A 23,244-nucleotide genomic window follows, 5' to 3' on the forward strand; every position below is an offset into this window, starting at 1 on the left:
ACCTAGCAAGCTCTTCAGGTACTTCACAATCTTCATCCTTTCCATCTTCAGCTTGATAGATCGGATTCTCGAAATTATAATTGGCAATAGTAGAACTGTTATCAACAGGATCCAGGGTGGATGAGGATCTGCATTTTAGTGATGTGGGTGTGTGTAAGAACACATAGCCGATGAAAATAAAATAAAAGAAAAAAAAAGAGCCCAATATTTACGAAAACGAAACGTCCATTGATTTTTATTGAATGAAGTATGCAAATGAAATGACATCCCGAAACAAGCATACCATTGTGCCCCGGGTAAGGCACAAGGCTTAAAAATAACAACGCAGTAATAATATTTACTCCTGACTAAAGGAGATAGGAATAACGTCTTCAGTCTTCCAATTGTTGAGCCCATCACCCATAGTAGGAAAAATCCAGTTATCCAGATTGTAGTCTTTCTACCCATTCACTCGTCCCTGATTGGACCCTGCGGGGAATTCTACAGACTTTCCAATCCTCCGATTTTGAAGAGTCTTCTTGATTATCATCAAGGATCGTCGTACGTCTCAACGTCTTCGTCGTCCTTTCATATTCTCTTGTCCCTGATTGGACTCCCTGGGGATTTGTTTCATCAACAGCTCCCACATCACAACCTGCAAGTGAGTGACGAATACCTAACAGTTCCTGCAAAACAGATCGTTAGATAAAACCGTGCCCCAGGCGTGTCAAGATTTCAACACTTGGGTCACTCAACCTTCCAAATAAGATTTCAAGCTTTCAATCTTATAAACATGCATTGGAAGGAACCTGTGTGTCTTAAAATGCAAGATTCTTTATCAAAAATATCTGGATGTTTTTGCAATCAAAGCGGTAATGAAAGACAAAAACAAAATTATTTGACTGAATTTGCATTTTATTGATTTGAAAAGTGTGGCTCAAATGAGCAATACAAAAGGAAGCAATTCCTGAAAAGAGGTAATTACGCACAAAAGGAAAAATCTATCCTAATGGCAATGTGAAACCCGTGATCTCATCGAGTTCCAACTCGGTTACACCCCATATGTCCTCAGACTCTCCGTGCTTTCTGCCTTCTGAACAAGACGTTTCTGATTGATCCCTACCGGATATTATCCATGATGCTTTAACCAAAGCGCAAACGATCATGCCAGACGCAGTTGTTCGTTTCACTCCCTCTTTTGCCTGGACCGCCCTCTCGGGTTTTCAGTCCACCGGGATACCCATTTTTGCCCAAGTCGCCTTTTCAGGTTTTCGACTTGCCGGGTGTACATTTTTCATTTTATCCCTAATTTTTGCCCGAACCTTTCTTTCTGTTTTTGGTTCGCCGGGATGCCCATTTTTGCCTGGACTATTTTATTCTTTTCGTCCAGCGGGTCTCTTTATACGAAGTATTTTTTAACTGCATCCGCATTCACAGGGGATGGGAAATCTTCGCCATCCATGGTCGTTAGCAACAAGGCTCCACCAGAGAAAACCTTCTTGACCACGAACGGACCTTCATAATTCGGTGTCCATTTTCCCCTTCGATCGTTCTGAGGAGGAAGGATCCTTTTCAGCACCATATCACCCACGTGATACACCCGAGGTCGCACCTTCTTGTCAAAAGCACGCTTCATCCTTTGCTGGTATAACTGCCCATGACAGATGGCCGCTAGCCTCTTTTCTTCAATCAGGCTCAACTCTTCGTACCGGGTTCTTACCCATTCAGCCTCTTGCAATTTCACGTCCCTCATGACTCTCAAAGAGGGAATTTGAACCTCAACAGGTAATACAGCCTCCATTCCATACACCAACGGGAAAAGCGTTGCCCCAGTAGATGCACCGAGATTCGATACCCATGCAACCAGTTTCCTACTCCATCACACCGTCGGTGCCTTCAAGCGTCATCCGGGCAGCAAAAGCTTATTCACCTTAACTTCCCCATCAGACATCAGAATCCGTTCGGATTCAGGGTCAGGCCCCTCCTCCGGGATCGGCTACTCTCAATCTTTCGATCAGAGCACCTCGAGATGTCCTCATCAGGGAACTCAAACCTCATCGGTTGGTAACTCTCAATGGGTTGCGGAGCGATGTAATCAGACAATTCACTCCCCTCGATTGCTTTCTGAGGGATATACTGAATCTCGTATCAAAATCATTTGCCCTCTCGCAACCTCTCCGGTCATTGCTGGCTCTTTCAGAAATCTACCTGATCAGATCCATCTCGAAATCCACAAGGTGGCATGAACCAGCATATACTGTCTCAGTCGGCGAGCAGCCTATGCCAAAGTACATCAAGTTTTCTCGAACAGTGAATGTATTGTTTCACAGTCGGTAAACTTTTTGCTTAGGTAAATTGCATGCTCTTTTCAACAAGACTAGTCATGCTGACCCAATACACCCCGTAGACCCCTCGAAGGCCGTCAAGTACCAGATTAACAATTGCTCCCTCCACAGGAGGTATCAGAATCAGAGGTTCCTGCAACTTATTCTTTTATTTTTCAATGCCCCTTTTGGCAATCATTATTTCACCTGACCGTTTGATCTTTTTTTTTCAACAGCTTGACTATAGGTTCACACGTGGCTGTTAGATGAGATGTGAACCATGACAGGTAGTTCAATCTTTCTAAGAAACCACGAACCTCTCTTTTTCCTTTTTCTCGGTTCAGGCGTTTCCCTTATTGTTTTTTTTTTTTTTTAGCAGGATCAACCTCGATTCCTTTCTTATAATGAACCCCCAGCATTTTACCGGACCGCACTCTGACAGTGCACTTATCTGAATTCAACCTCAGTTTGAATCATTTCAACTGGTCAAACGACCTGCCCCAGTCTGCCAGATGCCCCTCTCCTGTTTGGGACTTTGCTATCATGTCATAGCATTTGATTTCATGACGAATCATATCATGAAACAAAGTCACCATGGCTCTCTGATACAGGCACTGGCGTTCTGCTTCTTTAGAGGACAGTCTCCTTTCCATGGTAGCTTGTGCACAACGACATCGGTATCCGACCCTGGCATATCCTGACACGACCAGGCGAAGGTATCCACATGTCCCTTCAACAGGACTACCGTTCTACTTTCGACTCGCCTCTGAAGCGGCTCCAATTTTCGTTTCCTTTCTGACCTCGACGGTGCTTGGAATAATAATCTCAATCCACTCCGCATGCGGCTGAATCACCTTCTCCTCTTGTTTCAACAACCTGGCTAATTCCAGCAGATCACAATCTTCTTCGTCTTCTTCTTCAGCAAGATAGATCGGTTTGTCGAAGTCATATGAGGTGTAACCAAATTGTTGTCAATGAGATCCGGAGAATTATTTTTGAATTCGGAACGAGACAAATCAAAAGGAAAGAAAAATGAAAATAAACATTGCCATTTTTATTTGTTTTTAAACTGCAAAAATAAATGAAAAACAGGGAACACCGCTTTTTGACTGAAAAACATCCATTTATTAATGATGTAGAAAATGCAAATTTAAACATGAGGTGCCCCTTACAATGAACCAGTACGTGTCGGGAAACACGTATGGCTTTCATGCAGATAAAATCAAAACAGAAATCATTACTCTTCTGGACGAGTAACAGTGCTGATCTTGTTAGGCCTTCCAGCTTCCTGGTACGCACGGCGTTATCCAACCATCAAACTTGCAGTTACTGTCAGTTTCTTTACCCACTGTATAGGCGTGATCTGAATCTTCAGCAATTGCACTCACCATCGCCTGACCATGTGCCGGCATGGGATTAGCATTAACATTCGGTGATGGCGCAAAATTGATAGCCTTGGAGTCTACCAGATCCTGGACAACGTTCTTGAATGCTCTACAGCCCTCAATGTTATGCCCCGGTGTTCCAGAATGAAATTCACACTGGGCGTTCTCATCATAATTAGGAGGCCTCTGATCCGATCTCATCGGAACCATCGCCCTTGGCTGAACCAACCCAAGATCCATCAACTTTTTGAACAGAACCGCATATGTCACGGGTGGCTTGTCAAAATAGCGATCAATCCCTTTTCCTTTCACCTGGTACCCAGCTCTCTGTTGAGGTGGCTGACGTTGCTGTCGTACTGACTGATTACCAGCAGGGATGGTTACAGCAGCAGTGTGCTGATAGTAACGATCCCTACCGTGTCCTCCCTGGGCATACACAACACTTGATTCACCCTCATTCTTACGCTGACCACTCCCGAATGGCTTCTTCGACCCTGATGACGAAGCATTACCTTGTATCTTCCCCATTTTCAGCCAACTTTCAATTCGTTCCCCTGCCACCACAATGTCTGCAAAGTTGGTTACCGGACAACCCACCATCCTTTCAGCAAAAACCCCTTGCAGGGTACCCATGAATAGATCAGACATCTCTCTGTCCACCAGCGGAGGTTGAACTCTGGCAGCCAACTCCCTCCACCTCTGAGCATACTCTTTAAACCCTTCGTAATTTTTCTGAGACATACCCTGCAGCTGGGTACGACTCAGAGCCATGTCAGCGTTGAATTGATACTGTTTGAAGAAAGCGTCCCCAAGATCCTGCCAGTTCTTAATGTCAGAAGATTTGAGCTTGGTATACCACTCCAGGGAACCTCCGGACAGACTGTCCTGGAAAAAGTACATCCAAAGCTTTTGATCTGTAGTGTACGCAGAAATCTTGCGGACAAAGGCTTGAAGATGGGTTTCAGGGCAAGAACTCCCATTGTACTTGTCAAATGCAGGCGCTTTGAACTTCTGTGGGATCACAATCCCCTCAACTAGCCCCATATTGGACATGTTCACCACCCCAGGAGTGGCATAGCTCTCAAGCACCTTGATCTTTTCAGCCAGCAGCTGAATCTCCTTGTTCTGAGGTGGAGCACTATAGGGAACAAACGGTTCATTCTGCATCGAAAACTGGTCAGCCTCCCTGTCTTCCTCCTGGTCTTCATCAAACCCATAGAATGGAGGCACAAAATTATCCTTCAGATTCTGACTCGGCCCAGGTTGACCACCAGCACCGAAACCACCAGCATTATTCACAATACCAACAGTCGTCCTCTTTCCGCCGTCACGAGACCCCAGCCCCTGGTTGGAGACTCCATCCAGGTTCACACCACTGTTTGCTGCAGAAGCCCGCTCGAGCTTTTCAACTTTGTCTGCTAGAGCCTTCTGACCAACTGCAAAGCCTTGCATGATGTTGATCAGCTCAGTCATTTTGTCCTTTAGCTCGAGGATGTCTGTACTAGGAAGCTCCATGAGTCTGGGAGTATTGCGTCTGGTATAATATCTGTGAGGGCGTGTTGAGTGCAAAGGTACAGTTCTACGAGCACGAGCAATGATTCCTGAAACAATCAAGCACATTAGTAACAGATACCTGCAAAACAAAACACAAGTTATTATGATCATGCATGAATGCAGTGTCTATCCATATGAAGGACACTTTGTCTCTCGATCCTGGCATCATCGAGACAAACAATAATCCGGCACCAATATTCTGATATGCAGTGTTTGATTTCATCGTGCAGATCGGAGATATGTGATTTAGCATGATACCCCCAACCGTGTGTGTGCTTGTGTGAGTGCATACGGTAAAGCAAATAAAGCTTGAAGATTGATCACTGAATGAAAAATAACCATCACATAGCCAAAAGTGCACAATAAGTGCCATAGTCATACATCAAATCAGATAAAATTCAAATACAATCCTCCGAAATCAGGAAAGAAATACAAGCAAGTAGATTCCGTCAACAAGCCTGACGGTAATCCATACAAATGAAAGAACTAGCTGGATGAGGGCCCCACAGATGGCCCTATCTCATCTTCCATCTTCGCGAACTCCACGGCGAACCTGAGCTCGGTGTTCTCCTGCTGTAGTCTCCCCACTTCCTTCTGATGAATCTTCATCTGTCTGAAGTAGTGATCTCTCTCTGCCATGTAATGATCTCTCTCGGCGACGATCTTTGCTTTCTCCGCTTCCCACTCTGCAGCAAGGCCCCTGGCTCTGGCATCTCTCTGATCTCTCACGAGAGTCTGCCTCCGCTTCTCATCCTTAATGATCTGTGAAGCTCTAGCCAATCTCTCTTTGGTGATGTCGTGCTCTCTGGTAGATGACGCTAAGGCTTGACTAACCTTCCCATAGTAGGCAGTATCCATCTCAAAGCGCTTAGCTTCCAAGGCATGTCGCTTGTCTTGATCTTCCATCCTCACTTTGATCTCTTGATTAGCTGTCTGAAACCGAGCAACATTTCTCTCCAATTCAGCTTTCTCTGCAAGTAACTGATCTCTGGCCCTCTTCATCTCGAGGAATTCTTCCATGCTGACAGAAGAACTTGGACCCTCAATCAAAGGACACCCAAGATCACCTCCAGGAAATGGTAGAAGTGTAACCTCAATTCTCTTCCGCAACCAATCATCAAATAGAGGAAAATACCGACTGTTGACTTTACCATAAGGAACCTTGCCCTTCCTCTGAATATCACGCCACTCATCCAATACCTGCCTCAGCTTAGCCTGGTTACCCTCAATCGGGAAGTAAAAGGACTCCTGGATCTCTCGCCCGAGAGGAGGACCCTTTACAGCAAACCCCATCTGTCTCCTGAGAAGCACCGGGTTGTAATTGATGCAACCCTGAACTCCCACTAAAGGCACATTGGGTAGACTCCCGCAACTGTATATAAAATCCCGGCCTGCCAAACCATTATGAGTCCAAGCAACGTTATCAGCCCGCAAACCCATCAACCTGAAGGACCACTTGACAGTAGGATCAAAATGAGCAAAAGCACCTCTGGAAGGCAAATACCCCATAAACCACCTGAAGAGCAACTGAGCACAGCACTGGATCAGACCACCACGCCGCTTCTCATTCCTGTTATGAACCGAGTAGTAAACATCCCCGATCAGAGTAGGAATAGGGTTTCTCTGCATGAACAACCTAATAGCATTATGGTCCACAAAATTCTTCTGGTTAGGAAACAAAACAATCCCATAAATGCTCACAGCAATCAATGCGCAAACCGTCTTCCAGTTACCCATAGCAGCATATTCCTTGGCATTAGCCTCCAAGAAACTCAAATGAAATCCAGGTAATTTTCCTCTCTCCTTCAAACCCTCCTTGACCATATCCGGACTCAAATAAATAGCACGGGAAATCCCAAGGACATCAGGCTCTCCTCTAATAGCACAGAAAGGAATCTGATCTCGGATCGGAATACCCAGCATACTAGCATAGTCCTCCATCAGAGGTCCCAACAGATAATCCGGGAATACAAAACATCTCAGACCCGGGTCATAGAACTGGAGAAGAGTATGAATGACACTTTGATAACATGAAATTATATCACATTTTAAGACTTAATTTAATTAGATTATATTATCATTTACTTTAATTTATCCCATTTTATCAGATATTATGCAGTATTTCTTTTCTATTTACATCAGGTACCCATTTTGAAGCAAAAGTGAAAAAGGGAAGAAAAGGAGGTGTAAAAAGCAATAAAAAGGAAACAAATAACCAAGACCAAGCCCAGCCCAAAAGAAAGCGCACGTTGCCCCTGTGACGGGCGCCACAAGGGTTGTGACGAGCGTCACGCGAAGTAGCCTTGTGACGGACGTCACACATGGTGTGACGAGCGTCACACCAGTCCACTAGCTTTTTGGCGCAAGTTACGCTCTCAGAAGAATGGAAGTAACGTTGAGGACTTCGTGTCCTATTCCCAAGCCGTGTATTTAGCCATGCTGAAGACTCGTAGGAAACGCAAGGCAGTTACCAAGGCTATTATAAATAGCCATCTCCTCTCTTTGCCGTGGACAAGTTTTTGCACGCTCAGTTTTGCGAAAGCTCTGCCAAATTTTCCTTTCACGCCTTTGCTTATTTTTCTTCCTTTCCAGCATTGTTCATTTTATTTATTTCTTTTGCAAGCTTTACTTTTTCTTTTCCCTTGCAATTTATCTTTCCCGTTTTTAGCTTTTAGATATTTTTCGCGTAATAGTTTCTACACCGGAAACTACTGTGCAACTTTATACCGGATTTAACCTTACGTTATATTCGAGTTTTATTTCCTTGATTTATTTTACTGCTTAATTGAAGAATCGAAGAACAAATCCTACCGGCTTGTGGTGGAGTGTTCAAGACCATTGTATTACGCATTCAGGTTCTTTAATTGTTATTTAATTTTTTATGTTTTATTCTATTGTTTATTCATATTGCCTGCCTGGAATGAGTCTGTTTATGCATGATATAAATTCTTGTTTATTTAGCATGTCTGGCTAATTTGCCTAGGTATCGGTATGTAAAGTAAGCAGAATAAGGGGTCGAGACTGAGTCGGTTTATCTAAACTTAAAATCAAAATCAATCTTTTTATGGTCTCAACTTACAGGTTTAATAACAAGATTTTTTACAAAAGTAAAAGACATAAAGAAGTTAAAATCAATAGAGCGAGAGTTTGAGATTTTAACTGGACAGTGTAAGTTAGGCATTAATTCTAGATCAGGGCGAGAGCAAGTTTTAGAGTTAATTAAATTCTGACCTTTTCCAAAAAGTATTTTTAAAGATTGAATGTGAGGACGAGAGTTAAGCATTTGGATTTAATTATATAACCTAAGTCAACAGAGCGAGAGTTTGAGATAAGGGTGTTTAAAACGGTCAGTATTTTCTTAAAAAGAGTTTCTGCAACTTTATTGTTTTCAAAATATGGTTTTTGACTTAATTATAAGTGACAACAACATTAATATAAAATCATGGTTTATTCAACAGAGCGAGAGTTTGAGATAGAACCTTTAACCAATAAAGTTAACCGAAACGATTCATTTTAAAACCAAGAAACCGACAAAGACTTGATTCCCTAGTTTTGACGAATTACATACCGATATCCGTTTTATTAATATTTAATCTAGACATTAGTTTAGCTCTTAGCTTTTCCCCAAACAATCAAACATCTTCACCTTAGATTTACGTAGTAACTATAGATAACGGTATATCGATTCATAAGTCCCTGTGGGATCGATATCTTTTAAAACTACGCGATAGAACTGTGCACTTGCAGTTTGTATCCCATTCTCGACTCACCCAGTCGAGCGATCAAGTTTTTGGCGCCGTTGCCGGGGACTTTTATTCAATCGATATCGTAACTCTTCTGTTACGCTGTAGAGACTAAGGTTTCTTTTTCTTCTATTTTCTTTCTTTCGTTGATTTGTATGCCACGCACTCGCTCTCAAGGCGAACCGCTCTATTTACGAATCAACGATATAGAACTATATCTCCGAGTCTTACGACGAATTCGGGAATATCGTGCTGAAAACAATCTCCCTCCTATAGACCTTCCTGATCTCAAAGATTTTCCTTCTTTAACCGAGATGGCAGAACCAGCTCGTGCTCTTAGAGATTACGCCGCTCCATCGCAAGATGAACCGCATTCAAGTATTGCTCCGCCCGCAATCGAAGCAAACAACTTTGAACTTAAACCTTCGTTGTTGCAGGCTGTGCAACAGAACCAATTCTCTGGAAATCTTACCGAAGATCCAAACCTTCATTTATCCGTATTTGTCCAATACGCTGATACTGTTAAAGCTAATGGTGTCACTTCAGAGGCAATTCGACTTCGTCTTTTTCCTTTCTCATTAAGAGATAGCGCTAGAAGATGGCTTCAATCTCTTCCTTCCAACTCAGTCACCACATGGAACGAGTTGAAGAAAGTTTTTCTTGCCCGATATTTTCCACCAAGCAAAACAGCTATGTTAAGAGCCCAGATAAATGGATTTAAACAGAAAGACAACGAGTCCCTTTTCGAAGCATGGGAAAGATACAAAGACATGATGAGACTTTGCCCACACCATGGTTTGGAAGACTGGTTAGTAATTCACACATTTTATAATGGTCTCTTATACAATACAAGGTTAACAATAGACGCCGCTGCAGGTGGTGCACTAATGAACAAACCTTATGCTGATGCTTACCAGCTTATCGAGAGCATGGCCCAAAACCACTATCAGTGGGGAACCGAACGAACAACAGTGGAAAAACCTCAACCGAAAACTGGCATGTACGAGATAAGTAACCTTGATCACGTCAATGCAAAAGTGGATGCTTTGGTCCAGAAGATTGAAAGTTTAAACGTATCGCCTCCAGCAGCCGTGGTTGCTATAACTCAGAATTGCGAGGTCTGTGGAATCCAAGGCCACACTCCTGCGGAATGTCAACTCTTGACTGGAATCCAAACAGAGCAAGTAAACTATGCTCAAGGAAGCCCCTATTCGAATACCTATAATCCAAATTGGAAGAACCATCCAAACTTCTCATATAAGAGTAATAATGCTTTATACGCACCTGGACAGTCTCCAAATCAAGCCCCATCTATACCTCCAGGATATCAGAAACCGAATCCTAACAATAATACCCCTAGAAAATCCAACTTGGAAATCATGATGGAAAACTTTATAGCTTCCCAACAACAAACCAATAAAGATTTCTTAAACCAGAACATACACACTGGCGAACAACTTAAACAACTCGCAAGCAAAGTAGATGCCTTGGCTACCCATAACAAAATGCTGGAAACGCAAATATCTCAAGTAGCTCAACAACAAGCACCTACCGCTGCACCAACTGGTACATTCCCTGGACAGCCCCAACCCAATCCGAGAAGCCAAGCTCATGCAATTATATTAAGAAGTGGAACGGAAGTGGAAGGACCGTCTGACCCAAGGATAGAAAACCAAAACCCTAAGAAATCTACTGAGGAAAGTGAACCTAAGGAAAAGGAAGAGAGTAATAAGGAAACCCTAGAAAAGAAGGAACCTTATGTACCTCCACCACCTTACAAACCACCTATACCTTACCCTCAAAGGCTTGTTAAAACCAAAGATGTAGGCCAATTTAGAAAATTTGTTGATCTCCTTAAACAATTAAACGTTACAATTCCGTTTACCGAAGCTATTACGCAGATGCCCTCATATGCTAAATTCTTAAAAGAAATTCTTTCTAATAAGAGGAAACTTGAGGATAGCGAAACCGTTACACTCCCTGCCGAATGTAGCGCTATAATCCAAAACATGCCCCCTAAACTCAAGGATCCGGGTAGCTTCTCTATACCCTGTCACATAGGAAAATTTGTCATCGACAAAGCCTTATGCGATTTAGGAGCCGGAATTAGCGTTATGCCCTTATCCATATGTAAGAAACTGGAGATGGGAGAATTAAGACCGACCAAAATGTCTGTGCAATTAGCAGATCGTTCCATCAAATATCCTGTAGGAATCCTTGAAAACGTTCCCGTACGCATAGGTCAGTTTTACATTCCCACTGACTTCACAATTATGGACATTAGAGAAGATGATACGACACCTATTATACTAGGAAGACCATTCTTAGCAACTGCCGGTGCAATCATAGACGTATAACGAGGACGACTCACCTTCGAAGTAGGTGAAGAAAAAATTGAATTCATTCTTTCCCAATTCTTGAAAGCACCTGCAATAGAAGATACATGTTACTTCATGGATATCATCGATGAATGCATAAAAGAAGCAGAGTCAGGAGAAGACAAACCATCAGACTATCTTTTAGAGGACAAATCTAAACAATGCCTAGCAATAACACCAGATCCTACGCAGTGTCTTAACAAACCAACCCCTGATTTGAAAACACTTCCCAAAAATCTGAGATATGAATTCCTAGACTTAGAACTTGAACGACCTGTGATAGTTAATGCAGATCTAGGAAGACTCGAAACAGAAAAACTCCTACATATCTTAAGAAAATATCCAACTGCACTAGGATACCACATCACCGATCTTAGAGGAATAAGCCCTTCTATTTGTATGCACCGCATCATGTTAGAAGAAGACTGTAAAACCTCTAGGGAACACCAGAGAAGACTAAATCCGATCCTAAGTGAGGTAGTAAAGAAAGAAATAACCAAGTTATTAGAAGCAGGTATTATATATCCTATATCTGACAGCAAATGGGTTAGTCCTGTACACGTTGTACCAAAGAAAGGAGGCATAACCGTTATTGAAAACGAAAAAGGAGAAACTATAACTAAACGAATCGAATCGGGATGGAGAATGTGCATTGATTATAGGAAACTAAACAAAGCAACCCGAAAAGATCATTTCCCTTTACCATTCATTGACCAAATGTTAGAACGATTAGCTAAACATTCACATTTCTGTTATTTAGACGGTTATTCAGGCTTCTTTCAAATACCAATTCACCCTGATGACCAAGAAAAGACAACATTCACATGCCCTTTTGGTACCTTCGCGTATAGACGAATGCCGTTTGGTCTATGTAATGCCCCTGCAACTTTTCAAAGATGCATGATGGCAATATTCGCCGACTTTCTCGAAAACATCATGGAAGTATTCATGGATGACTTTTCTGTATACGGACAAAGTTTCGAAGAATGCCTTGAAAACCTGGAAAGAGTTCTGGAGCGATGTGTAAAAGTAAACTTAGTACTTAATTGGGAAAAGTGCCACTTTATGGTACAAGAAGGAATTGTTTTAGGACACATCATCTCGAACAGAGGAATTGAAGTAGACAAAGCCAAAATAGAGGTAATCGAAAATCTTCAACCCCCAAGAACCGTGAGAGAAGTACGAAGCTTTTTAGGACACGCCGGTTTTTACCGACGATTCATCAAAGACTTCTCTAAGATAACTAAACCCTTAATCGGACTGTTGATGAAAGATGCTGAATTCATATTCGACGATAACTGTTTAAAAGCATTTCAAACTCTTAAACAAGCATTGATCTCCGCACCCATTATGCAGACACCAGACTGGAATGAACCATTCGAAATAATGTGCGATGCCAGTGATTATGCTGTAGGTGCTGTGTTAGGACAAAGAAAGGATAAAAAGCTTCACGTTATATATTACGCTAGCAGAACCCTGGATGAAGCGCAGATGAATTATGCCACAACCGAGAAAGAACTCCTAGCAGTGGTATTTGCGCTAGATAAATTTCGTTCTTACCTGGTAGGAGCCAAAATAATAGTTTACACTGATCACGCTGCTATCAGGTACCTTTTAACAAAAAAGGATGCTAAACCTAGACTCCTAAGATGGATCTTGTTACTACAAGAATTCGACTTAGAAATCAAGGACAAGAAAGGAACTGAAAACGTAGTAGCAGACCACCTCTCTAGACTTGAGAACCTTGAACCAGAAAGAACATCCATTAATGATGATTTCTCGTATGATAAACTCATAGCTACTTTGGAAGAGAACAACTCCGACATGCAAGTAGAAACCACCTTAGCTATATCTGTCATACCATGGTACGCTGATCTAGTCAATTATTTAGCTGCCGGAATAGTTCCACCTACTTTATCTTACCAGCAGAAGAAACGATTCTTCCACGACATAAAACACTATTACTGGGATGATCCCTTACTTTTCAAAAGAGGCCCCGATGGTATTTTCCGTCGATGTATACCCGAAGAAGAGGTAGAAAATATAATCCAACACTGTCACTCTGCGCCTTATGGTGGTCACACAAGTACATCCAAGACCTGCTCTAAAATCCTACAAGCTGGCTTTTATTGGCCAACTATATGGAAGGACGTACATGCGGCTATTAAGGAGTGTGACAGATGTCAACGCACGGGAAACATATCTAGACGTGACGAGATGCCACAAAAAGGTATTTTGGAAGTAGAGATTTTTGACGTGTGGGGGATAGACTTCATGGGACCCTTTCCATCCTCTTTCGGTAACAAATACATACTCGTGGCAGTTGACTACGTATCAAAATGGATCGAAGCTATAGCTTCTCCAACAAATGACACCCGAGTAGTAACTAGACTCTTTAAAAATATAATATTTCCGAGATTTGGCATCCCAAGAATAGTAGTCAGTGATGGTGGATCACACTTTATATCCAAGGTACTCGAAAAACTACTACTTAAATATGGAGTGAGACATAGGATAGCAACACCTTACCACCCTCAAACCAGTGGACAAGTGGAAGTATCTAACAGAGAAATCAAGCAAATACTAGAAAAAACGGTCGCCACTTCAAGGAAAGATTGGTCATTGAAATTACCAGAAGCTTTATGGGCATACCGAACTGCTTATAAAACTCCCATAGGGACGACCCCATTTAAGCTCATTTATGGAAAATCCTGTCACCTCCCGGTAGAACTAGAACATAAAGCCTATTGGGCTATTAGAAATTTAAATTTGAATTATAAAGCCGCCGGTGAAAAGAGAATCCTTGACATAAACGAATTAGAGGAACTCAGAAGAGACGCCTATGAAAATGCCAAAATCTATAAAGAAAGAACAAAACAATGGCATGACAAGCGTATATCAAGGAAAGTCTTCAAGCAAGGCGACGCAGTACTTTTATTTAACTCTAGACTAAAGTTATTCCCGGGAAAACTACGATCCAGATGGTCAGGACCTTTTCATATCACTAAAATCTTTCCCAGTGGAGCGGTAGAAATAAAAGGACAATCTACAGAACCGTTCACCGTAAACGGGCAACGTCTGAAACATTATCACTATGCGGAAACCAACGAGGATTCGCAAATTCTACACTTAGACGAAACGCCCCCAGGACTCATAGACAATATTTAACAGTTTCTTTGTCGAGCTTGCGACATTTAAACAAAGCGCTTAGTGGGAGACAACCCACAAATTAATCTGTTATTTTATTATTCTATTATTATTATCATTTCTCTATTTTTCTCTTAATTATTCTTTTAATTTCTATTTAGTATTCATTATTGATTTATTCAAAAAGAAAAAAAATATATCTATATATAATAATAATAATTCTTTTGCTCCTCCGGCCAGAGATCCGAAGATAGATGGAATTTAGTTATATTTCTTTCTAAGTTATTTAGTTTTAGGCTAGATTTTTTTCATTAATGTTGTTTGAATTCATGTTTATTTCTATTTCATTTCATTATTTTCCTTCCCTGTAATACATTATGATCATTTTTATTGAAGCTGTTTAATTAATTTTATTATGCAATGGCTATTATGTTCTACTGTTGTTACCTACTATTATTATTATACAAAGCAAGTAAGCGTGCACAATGCATTAAAATTGCATACTAAAAATGATCATAAGCAAAATGAAACATTAAAATACGCTACCAAAGTAATTCTGTGAAGCGCCACTGAAGCCTTGCCAAAAAGGAGGTGTGACGAGCGTCACACACTCCATGACGAACGGCACGCAAAACGCCTGTTACGAACGTCACACCCCTGTGACGAGCGTAACGCCCTTCAGACAAGTGAACGTTAAGGAGCCGTTGGAGACGAACGTTACACTTTAATTTTTTTACATTCCCCATTCATTTTTTCATTTACCACACTTAATTACTTTTCAACCACTTTTTCTTTCTACCTTCCAATCCTTCTCCTATAAATACCTACCAAAACTTCCTTCATTCACCACAAAACAATTCTCTCATATCAAACACACTTCTTTTCCTTTCCAAATCATCCCTTCAAAAATTCATCACAATGGCGGGAAATCAAAATTTCGGAAATATCATCTTCCGATCCGGAGATGACAACTATCAGCAAGAGCAATTCGAGCGCTTCCAGCAGCGAGGCGTCGCTTCCACCAGGTACCCCGATTTAACTTGTTTACAACAATTGGGTTTACTCCAAGGTATCGAGTGGATGCTCCGTAAAGCCGATTTAACCTTCCTTTGCACCCATAACCAACCCACCTACCCTTCCCTAACCTTAGAATTCCTAAGTTCTTACGACTACACCACTCCCGCCGGTGAAGGTGAATTTCTGATCGGTACCGCAACCTTCCGTATGTTTAACACCGAGTACTCTCTAACCCAACGCCAATTGAGTGCCATGCTACGATTTCCCACAGAAGGTCTGCTGCATGCCAGAATCCCTCCAACCTCAAACTGGAACACAGTTCTAGTTTTCGATCTTTTTAAGAAAATTTCCGGTATAAATACCTACAACTGGGAAGAACTCCTTCTCTCCCACATCCATAACCCCACCATCCGTTATTTTCTCCGTATCCTGCAAAACACACTTTTTGGAAGACCAAACAACAGTAAGGTTAACTCGAAGGAGTTATTTTTCCTCCAGTGCGTTTTCGAACCGGATACTAAGGTAAACGCCGCCTCTTTTCTCTTTCATCATATCCGCACCTTATGTGCTAGAGGCCGGCAACCCTTTATAATTGGTGGATTAATAACCTCCATAGCACTTGGCCTGAACCTAGGGGATAAACTCCAAACTTTAGAATCCCTACCTCCCCTGTCTATGGATATCAGCTATTGCCGCTCCAGCCGCCTGATTAAAAACAGAGTAGGCGGAGGCTATTATCTTATGGTGAACAACCAAGCAGTCCCGAGTGTTGTGCTACCCAATACCACCCTAACTGATGTCACAAACCCCGACCGCCACCTCTACGATCTTAGCGCTCCTGAAACCACCGAGCCTTCACAAACAAACCAGCAAACAGATGAGTTTGAAGAAATGGAACAAGGTGATCATCCGCCAACACAACAATCAGTCCCGCTAAACCCTTCCAGTAATGCAGCCGGCCCATCCTCCCAACGTCGTCGACGACGAAGGCCTGCGACCAACGATGACATTATGGATGCTATCGATGGTATGCAGGCACAGAATACAGAGATGATGCAGATGATGCGTCAAATGCAACAGCAACAGGACGCTCGGAATGCCATAACCGACCAGCGGTTTACTGAATTGTTCAACAGGTTCGACAACTTAGACATACGTCAAAGATCACCAGGTCCAAGAACCAGAGGCGGAAGGCAGCCTTAGTTGTTATTTTCTTTTTCCTTTCCATCTTGTATTTCATTTCCTTAAAACATTGAGGACAATGTTTAGTTTAAGTATGGGGGGGGGGGGGGGAAACAATATTCTTTCCATTCTCATTTTTTTTCAAGTATGTTATTTTCCCTTTCATTGTTATTTCCCTTTCTTATTATTTTAAAAAAAAAAAAAAAAAAAAAAATTTATTATAGTATATATTTATTTTAAGTTAAGTTCCTAAGTGTGAAAATTTTCTATTATCTATTCCCCTCAATTTCCTGAGCCATAACAAAAATTTTAACACACCCAATAAGTATAAAGGTTGCTTACTTTATAAAACTTGAGTGAGATCAAAACAAAACCATTACCGTAACAACGCTCTGAGAACCTCAATATGTTAGATCAGGATAAGTACCTATTATACCAATTCCTCGAACTTTTAGTTCTATGGCAACCCCAAGTAGTTTATACAGAAGTCAGCACCGTCTTAATAGCAAACTACGTGGAGAGCCGATGAATATAAGTGAATGATCCCCAAAGTAACCTAAAATATATAAAGATATCAAGAAATGCACTAATTAAATTAGGTGATCCTTACCAGATCATTTAATCTAAAGGTTGCAGATCATGCAAAAGCACAATACGAAAGATCCATTATGAGTTGGTTCGGTAGGAATCTGGTACTGAACTTGGTAGGGCGGACTACGGTCCGATCCCCCGCAATTTGCAATGGACTGAATAATGAAGTTATCCGACTTATGTACCAGAACTTCTAGCTAAAAGCGGATCATAATCACTAACCGGTTACTCCACTATGTGCGCGAAAAGATAAAGGGCTTAATGTGATTTCGCTAGAATGAAAACGGGTAAAATAAGACTAAAGGAACCAGGATAGCTATCATAGGGTACTTGAAACTGATTGGCATAAAAATAGGGTTATCTAAGTTGTAACGGTAGTTGTTGATGTCAAGATTAAACTCAAATCCTCTTAAACAAAAATCCATTCGCAACCTAGTACGAATTGAGGTGTGCTTTGAAATTTCATCTAGCTAAAACTTTTAACAAGTTCTATACTGAATTTTGCTTGAGGACAAGCAAAGATTTAAGTATGGGGGAGTTTGATAACATGAAATTATATCACATTTTAAGACTTAATTTAATTAGATTATATTATCATTTACTTTAATTTATCCCATTTTATCAGATATTATGCAGTATTTCTTTTCTATTTACATCAGGTACCCATTTTGAAGAAAAAGTGAAAAAGGGAAGAAAAGGAGGTGTAAAAAGCAATAAAAAGGAAACAAATAACCAAGACCAAGCCCAGCCCAAAAGAAAGCGCACGTTGCCCCTGTGACGGGCGCCACAAGGGTTGTGACGAGCGTCACGCGAAGTAGCCTTGTGACGGACGTCACACATGGTGTGACGAGCGTCACACCAGTCCACTAGCTTTTTGGCGCAAGTTACGCTCTCAGAAGAATGGAAGTAACGTTGAGGACTTCGTGTCCTATTCCCAAGCCGTGTATTTAGCCATGCTGAAGACTCGTAGGAAACGCAAGGCAGTTACCAAGGCTATTATAAATAGCCATCTCCTCTCTTTGCCGTGGACAAGTTTTTGCACGCTCAGTTTTGCGAAAGCTCTGCCAAATTTTCCTTTCACGCCTTTGCTTATTTTTCTTCCTTTCCAGCATTGTTCATTTTATTTATTTCTTTTGCAAGCTTTACTTTCTCTTTTCCCTTGCAATTTATCTTTCCCGTTTTTAGCTTTTAGATATTTTTCGCGTAATAGTTTCTACACCGGAAACTACTGTGCAACTTTATACCGGATTTAACCTTACGTTATATTCGAGTTTTATTTCCTTGATTTATTTTACTGCTTAATTGAAGAATCGAAGAACAAATCCTACCGGCTTGTGGTGGAGTGTTCAAGACCATTGTATTACGCATTCAGGTTCTTTAATTGTTATTTAATTTTTTATGTTTTATTCTATTGTTTATTCATATTGCCTGCCTGGAATGAGTCTGTTTATGCATGATATAAATTCTTGTTTATTTAGCATGTCTGGCTAATTTGCCTAGGTATCGGTATGTAAAGTAAGCAGAATAAGGGGTCGAGACTGAGTCGGTTTATCTAAACTTAAAATCAAAATCAATCTTTTTATGGTCTCAACTTACAGGTTTAATAACAAGATTTTTTACAAAAGTAAAAGACATAAAGAAGTTAAAATCAATAGAGCGAGAGTTTGAGATTTTAACTGGACAGTGTAAGTTAGGCATTAATTCTAGATCAGGGCGAGAGCAAGTTTTAGAGTTAATTAAATTCTGACCTTTTCCAAAAAGTATTTTTAAAGATTGAATGTGAGGACGAGAGTTAAGCATTTGGATTTAATTATATAACCTAAGTCAACAGAGCGAGAGTTTGAGATAAGGGTGTTTAAAACGGTCAGTATTTTCTTAAAAAGAGTTTCTGCAACTTTATTGTTTTCAAAATATGGTTTTTGACTTAATTATAAGTGACAGCAACATTAATATAAAATCATGGTTTATTCAACAGAGCGAGAGTTTGAGATAGAACCTTTAACCAATAAAGTTAACCGAAACGATTCATTTTAAAACCAAGAAACCGACAAAGACTTGATTCCCTAGTTTTGACGAATTACATACCGATATCCGTTTTATTAATATTTAATCTAGACATTAGTTTAGCTCTTAGCTTTTCCCCAAACAATCAAACATCTTCACCTTAGATTTACGTAGTAACTATAGATAACGGTATATCGATTCATAAGTCCCTGTGGGATCGATATCTTTTAAAACTACGCGATAGAACTGTGCACTTGCAGTTTGTATCCCATTCTCGACTCACCCAGTCGAGCGATCACACTTCTGTCGTTGTCAGTGAGTCTGAAAACCATCTTCAGGATACTACCGTATGACTCTCTGAACATCCCCACATGGTCGGGAGTAATCAATGCTATCATCTCCTTCAACACACCAATCTCAGGGTCGAAGAAACTGTAGACCACATCATGCTTCAAACCGGTCCTCATATCTGAGCAGAAAGTCTCTCAACCAGAATCTCAATCAAAAGTGTCCCTGCATATGGATAAACATGTGTTAGATGCAGGTAAATGCAAGATGTAATGATGCTGATGAATGAATGCAATGCGTTGCCATCCTCCAAGCCATCTGATCCTCTGCACTGAAACCGGTCTCTGAACTGATCATAACCATCTGAGGGATAAGTAAGCACCAATCTGACCCACGGGTTCCGAAATAAACGGGAGATACATCATCATCATCATCATCATCATCAATCTCTGATCAGGTACCATAACCTCTGAATCGGCCCGGGGAATCCTGAAATAAACGGATCTCCACTGATAAACAACTCGGCCCGGGGAATCCTGAAATAAACGGATCCCCGCTGATAAATCACGGACAGCACTCCGGCGTCTCAGAAATAAACGGCCATAAATCCGACTCATAAATAGGACCCACGGAACAAAAGTCACCATCTGAACATGCATCTGAAAGAATCACCCTCCCCTCACAGGTAAATTCTAAACAGGTCATCCTAAGGCGGATAATAGTCTCGACAATCGGGCAGAGATACTCAATGGGTTTGCCCTTTCGGGTGTGCCATTGTAGCTCTCCTGAGATCGTCTAAACCAAAAATCCGGGAAACGCTCGGTCACCAGAGTCAACAGCTCAGATGAAGTAACTAAGCCAAAGTGGATACTCCACAGAGGAAAGCACTATCAAATGAACCTCGTCCGGCTTGTGGTACATCACGCCGCCAAGCACATGTTGACCTAACACGAAAGAGGCGACATGAGACCACACTAGTCCTAGGTGTATACTCGGGCCTGGGTTTTAGCCCCACTCAGAACACCCACCCCAAACAGAGGAACCACCTGCACAGAGGACGGCAACAACATGATAGTATGATGCATGCAAATATTTATGCAAATATATACACTGGTTAGAATAATAAATGCAATAAATAAAACAAAACAAGCAACCTAAACTATCCTAGAACGCTAGGAAGGACTCGCTTAGGGAAGATGGACCAGCACAGGTCTACACCTTGTAAATCCCCAGCAGAGTCGCCAGCTGTCGCATCCTGCGAAAAAACAACCGGCGGGACTCAAATAAAAAACACAACACAGAGCCGCCACTGCGCGTTATTTATCCCAAGATAGGGAAAGGAAACGCTCAGAGAAACCTGGAAAGGAAATGGTCTTGCGACCAAAGAGAAAGGGTAAGGGAGTCGGTTACGCGAGGGGAAGGTATTAGCACCCCTCACGTCCGTCGTACTCGACGGGATCCACGTTCTAAAATAAAGAATAGGTTGCTAAAACATCACACACACACAGGGGAACGCAGGTGGGGTTAAGAGAAGGGAGCTCGATAGGACGTCGCATCCTATGCCTACATATCTTGTCTGGAACAAGAATCAGAGCCACTGTAGTTCGGCTTACGCACGCCAAACAACACAAAACACACAAACAGATGGCAAACCTGGAGCCCGACAACCACTTGATGGAATCACGTCAGCATCCGAACCAAAACACGCTCAAAACGGCAAACGTGGAGCCCGACCGCCAATCAATGGACTTACGTCGGCATCCGAACCAAAACACACAAACAGATGGCAAACCTGGAGCCCGACAACCACTTGATGGAATTACGTCAGCATCCGAACCAAAACACGCTCAAAACGGCAAACGTGGAGCCCGACCGCCAATCAATGGACTTACGTCGGCATCCGAACCAAAACACACAATCAGATAACAAGTAAACACACACAAAAAGAAAAAAAGGTTGCCCGGAGTGGTCTCGCACGACCACCTGCCTACATACCTCGTCTGGAACAAGGATCAGGGCGATGTAGTTCCCCTCAAGGGAAAGAAACTCTAGCCAGAAACCAAGGGAAGACACACTACCAGGGAGCTGTACTCGAGCCTAGTGTTGTCATGCATCATTACCCTACGTTGAGGTTTCTACCTACTTGCACAACTGCAAGCTAATCCTATCCAGGAAGAAAGCAAGCATACAAGCATACAAGCAAACAGAGCAAACAAGTATTCACAAAGCTCACACTATAACCAGTCAAGTGGGCTCAAACAATGGGTTTGACTGCCGAAGCAAGTCATCTGTACATGGGTAGTGTTCGCTCTTAACCTTGCCATTGCGAGGCTAAGGTGAAGCAGATGAAAGGTGAGTGAAGATTGGACTTCACAGCTCTTATCCCTGACCAGGGAGAGCTTCAGACAAAGGAGCGTGGGTCCAGAATGGAGGGACCCTTCTACGCTCAAGACTCTGACTCGATTGTGCAACAGCACAAGATCTTGGGTTTGTGTCCCAATGCATCAACACACAGCCGTGTGAGCAGAGGGACGACTCACAGAATAGTGGGGGATAGATTGCATATCCCTTTGATCCACCAATTGCCTCATAGAGGTCTTCACCTGCTTGGGCACAAATGTAAACAACCACAAACATCGCCTCTTAAGGAGGACTTCAGACAGTTGCCTGGCCAAGTAACAGGCCAGGTCTTCCAGACTACATGAAGATTAGAAGTCCTACCTCAAGTGGTTTAAAAACCAAGCAGCAGCAAGCAAGTTCTTAAAGAACTGTAAGCGACTAAATGTACCTGAAATCAATCAAGTATCATCAGTACTCAGACAAACCAACAATAAACAGCAAATGTTAATCTATACAGACAACACAAGTTAATGCACACAAGTGCAAGTTATAAGCTCAAGCCCAAGCTTCACAACCTACAAAACAAAGTCAAGTTAGTGGACAACATCAAACAAATTCAATTTTTGCAACTTGCATTTATCTCCTTAAGCTTTTTGCCTTTCATCCTGAAAATCCACACCAAATGTGAGAAACTAGACCACTAGGCCAAGCCTAGGGTCCGAAAGGGAGAACAAAATTCTAAACAGCAAGTAATATCAATCCAAAATCAACTTAAAACAAATCAAAAGCAAATTCAATTGGTCCCATGCTCATATCATTCACCAATGTCATTTTATGCACATTTTAACATCAATCATGTAATTTGCAACACCAAAAGACCAAACAGAACTATTTCACTCAAAAGCATACCAAAACAATTCCAAAAATCCTCAAATAATTCACACCTAAACAGGACACAATCAACAAGTAGCATGTCAATTTTCAGCTCAATTGAATAAAAGGAACTAGGTCAATGAAAATCAAGAAATCCAGACACAAATATTCAAACCAATTCATAGCACCAACACATGCATTCACTTCAAAAATTCAAAAAACAGTGACAACATATTAGAAATGAATGGGACCAAAAGCATGATGTCCTACAATGTGTCTACAATCAGCATACCAAATTTTATCTTCATCCAAAACCATATGAGAATTTCACAAACAATATACAAACATGTGTCACACAATGTTACCAAATGAGCATACAGTGAAGAAAATTATCAATCAATTTGAAAATGCCATAGAAAAATCCAGAACAATTCACATG

At 41.5% G+C, this 23,244-nt stretch overlaps 1 non-coding gene across 1 annotated transcript; it reads right to left on the reverse strand.

The window, feature by feature from the left end:
• Positions 1–9,677: 9,677 nt before the first annotated feature.
• On the reverse strand, positions 9,678–9,784 carry LOC127099678 (small nucleolar RNA R71). Its single transcript, XR_007794155.1, has one exon. It is a non-coding gene; the product is annotated as a small nucleolar RNA R71 (small nucleolar RNA).
• Between the last annotated feature and the right edge of the window lie 13,460 nt (positions 9,785–23,244).

This window comes from Lathyrus oleraceus, chromosome 6, assembly GCF_024323335.1.
Source record: "Lathyrus oleraceus cultivar Zhongwan6 chromosome 6, CAAS_Psat_ZW6_1.0, whole genome shotgun sequence".
Classification (NCBI taxonomy): domain Eukaryota; kingdom Viridiplantae; phylum Streptophyta; class Magnoliopsida; order Fabales; family Fabaceae; genus Lathyrus; species Lathyrus oleraceus.